The sequence below is a fragment of the Quercus robur genome, chromosome 4, assembly GCF_932294415.1.
Source record: "Quercus robur chromosome 4, dhQueRobu3.1, whole genome shotgun sequence".
In the NCBI taxonomy this organism is placed as follows: Eukaryota; Viridiplantae; Streptophyta; class Magnoliopsida; order Fagales; family Fagaceae; genus Quercus; species Quercus robur.
This window is the reverse complement of record NC_065537.1, coordinates 64,150,892-64,154,714: the sequence shown is the minus strand read 5'-3', so window position 1 is coordinate 64,154,714 and position 3,823 is coordinate 64,150,892. Positions and strand designations below refer to the sequence as shown.

Here is a 3,823-nt window from a genome sequence, read left to right as displayed (position 1 = left end):
CAAACAAACCCTAAAATCTGGAACTGAATCTGAAAGTGAAACTGGGTACGACTGCCCTTTATATAGGCAAAATGTTCACACGTGTGAACTTGGGGCGTGCCCGAAATCTGACCCTTATTAATTACTAGCATTAAACCCGCGCAATGCGCGGAAATATTTTACATATTTAAAATACCATCAACTTGACATAACAATACAATAAAATACTCATTCATGTAATGTAGTAAATCCATTCTATTTTATAGAACAACTAAAATTTTGTATCTCAATTATAGTTATACTATCTAAAGAACAATAATTCTTAAAACATTTATTTATTTATTTATTTATTTACAATATCACCAAGGATAGTATAACGGAAAAAACTGAGTTTAAAAGTAAATAAATTTTAAATTTTAAAATTAAAAAGAATCTTCTAAAACAACATAAACAATGTTCAGACTTGTGAAAAAGGGGTATTTAATCCAAACCTAATCCACAGCGTATATTGTTTGTTCTTAGATAGGCAATATTGGCATGTAAATCTACAAAATCACCTCCACAAAAACAGAAAATTAGAGTATTTAGAATGAATGATGATGTACTGACCATAATTATTCAGTTTAGATGGAGAAGAATTTTAAATGCAGTTAACCTCCTACTTTAAGTCTATAAAAACAACAAAATCATAAGACTCACCAAGAAGTGGAGAATAACGGTAAACCCATTGGAAACCACTACAATAATTACCATATACTATAATAACATCAGAATTTCCTTTTTCTCAAATTTTAAAGGGCTTGCTTGAGTTGATCATTTTGATTTATTGAGAAATTAATCAATCCCTTCGGGCAATAGAAATTTGTCATAAGTAGCAGATTTGGTCTAGAATACTGCAAGATATATTGGTAAACAGCCTATTGGGCAGATTCTAGGGACAACCACTCGGGTAGCACCATAACTAATGACCCTATGGAACAATAATAGAGAATTAGGAATCAATAATCACAGAAAGTCATTTTGCAAGGAAAAACAAAATTTATTTTGCTTACTTAAAAAAAAAAACCTTACTGTAACAACATCCTTTATTGCTTGGACAATTTCTAGAACCATGTGTCTAACCTCCTCAATTGTTTTTCCTTGAAACAATGCATAGTTATAATCATTATCTCCAATTTCTCCAACCATTAGCATGGTTGTTTTAAGCTTTTCAGCACAATTTATCAAACATTAAAAGAAACCCCCCCCCCCAAAAAAAAAAAACATAGATAATAAATTAAACTTTGTATTATATGCTTAATTCAAATGACCCACCCCTGCAAAATTCTTCCTAAGTCCACCAAAAACCAATGTGGCTTGATCCAAGTAGGGGAGAAAAGGAACTCGTGTTAAAGCTGTGAAATTATAGAACATAACAAAAAACTTTCTGTAGATACCAAGGTACTATAACCTAATATACACTATACAAATCACATGCATGAACTAATTAAAATATCACTTGTCAATCCCTAGCAAATATAGGAAAAACCATGGGACTGCAGTATCATTCTTAATGAACAAAACATGCAACCCACATGATTTTTTTAAAACTGTGATGAGAATTTGTAAAGAATAAAACATGTTAGCCACATGAGTTCTTCAACACCACATTATCTTAAAAGCGAAGTTTAAATTTGAGTCAATTGATGTTTTATAAAAACAAATACCCTAAACAAAATTAAATCTAACACAAATACCCAAAATAAAATAAATCTCTTAAAGCAATTATTTGATTCTAACCAAAAGACTTTAGTTCAAACGGATTCCAACCCAAATTCTAGACTTTAAAGCCGAATTTGTTTTTTTTATTTAAAAGCTTTACCTGCTGATGGGTGGAAATACTCTGTTTCCTCTTTCTCTTTGTCCATCTCTTCGTCTTTGTGCGTGACTTACAGTTACCAACTTTCTCTTAATGTTGATTCTAAATGTTTCGGTGATTCTAAATGTTTCGGTTTCTTTATATGTAAAGAGCAAAAGGTTGTCAGTCATAAGGTTTAAGCAAAAACAATCAAACCAAAATAATCAAAAACCTAAAATCAAAATTAAAAGTAGGATTGGATTCTAACCCAAAATATAAATCCAACAAAAGGAAATTTGGGCAATCCTTCTTGACCTTTCAGTTTCAGTCGAATCTCCACTATGCCGCAAACTTTTTTTTGTCTCCTTCCCTTTCTCTGTATCGCTACGAACTCTGCTTGGTTCCTCTATCTTCGTATCCCTTAATCAAAACCAAATCTGACCCAAAATACCAATCTAAATCATAATTAACACCCAATTGATTCTCCAAATAAAAACCCAAAACCCAAAATTTTTAAATTTAAAACAGAACTTACAAGTAGCGATTCCGATGGTCGGGTAGCGAGTGGAGGCTTACGGTGATGGCAGAAAATTTGACAGGAAATGAGAGACATGCAAACCGCAGTTTTTATCTCTCGATCTCTCTCTCCTTCTCCGTTCTCTGCCTCTCTATTTCTCTGTCTCTCTTTTCTCTCGGTCTCTCTTTCTCCTTTCTCCGTGTAGCGATCTTTTTTTTTTTTTTTTTGTCTTAAGCGGTTAGTTTTCTTTTATACCAACACTGCTCCAAACAGTGTTTAACGTAATGGAAAATTATAATTTTTGGCTCTTAAATAGGAATGGTAACGGGTCGGATTCGAGCCGGGTTTTTCCATATCCGAACCCGACTCGCGAGCCTGCTCCAAAACCCGAACCCGGCCCGTTTAATAAAGGGGTTTTTTATGCGGGGCCCAGACCCGCCCGCCGGGTCCCACGGGCCCCGCCCAGCCCATGCCACTTCAGGGCCTAATCCGTGGCCCAATGAAAAAAAAAATGGCCTGAAGCCCAAAACCTCCACAAACGGACCTAGATCAGAAACCCAAAAAAACCCCCAAGATGCCAAGATCATGTTCATCAATCTAGATCAGAAACCCAAAAACAAAAACCCCAAAATCATGTTCATCAACCTAGATCAGAAACCCAAAAACAAAAACCCTAAGATCATGTTCTTCAATCGGACCAGAGCAGCCACCAAAACCCCAAACACAAACACAAAAATTTCAGATTTTTTATTTTCCCTTTCAAAATCACAAACACAAACACAAATCCTAACATAAACTCAAACACAAAAATTTTAGATTTATACTTTCCCTTTTCAAAATCACAAACACAAACACAGAAATCACAAAAAAAAAAAGAGTGAAGAACATATCATTGAGAAACAGGAATGGCAACGAACCCAAACCTAATAGGAACCCAAACCAGATTCTCAAAAAAAAAAAAATTGGAACCCAAACCCTAACGATCCCAAAGGTCCCAAATCCTAACGAACCCAAACAAGAATGGCAAAAAAAAAAGAGAGAGAAGAACATATTAGGCGCAAGGAGGAGGGAAAATGGGAGCGATTAAGGGGGGAGGCGGCGAAGCAGTGAGGCCGTGAGTGTTGGCTGTGCCGATCGGTGAGAGTGACGACTAGAGGAGTTGAGGGCGGCGGCGACAAGGCTGTGGCCGTGTGGCTGTGGCTGTGGACTCGCCTGGAGATTTGAGAGAGAGTGGGTTCACTGGGTGACGGCGATGTTGATGAGAAGGAGAGAATGAGAGAGGGATAGGGTGTTGAATAAGTTTATCCATATATATATATAAGGGTGTTTTAGTAATTAGGATATTAATCGGGTCGGGTCCGGGTTCGGCCCGGGTTTTGGTTTTTTTAACCCAAATCCGACCCTATTCTTTATTGGACCAATTAGGATATTAATCAGGTCGGGTCCGGGTTCGGCCCAGGTTTTGGTTTTTTTAACCCAAATCCGACCCT

General features: G+C 36.3%; 1 long non-coding RNA gene across 1 annotated transcript; it reads right to left on the bottom strand.

Annotated features, from left to right (window-relative positions):
- Positions 1-1,225: 1,225 nt before the first annotated feature.
- LOC126723334 (uncharacterized) lies at positions 1,226-3,614 on the bottom strand. Its single transcript, XR_007654235.1, has 3 exons — positions 2,352-3,614; positions 2,085-2,253; positions 1,226-1,973 (listed from the first exon to the last, which is right to left on the bottom strand). It is a non-coding gene; the product is annotated as an uncharacterized LOC126723334 (long non-coding RNA).
- Between the last annotated feature and the right edge of the window lie 209 nt (positions 3,615-3,823).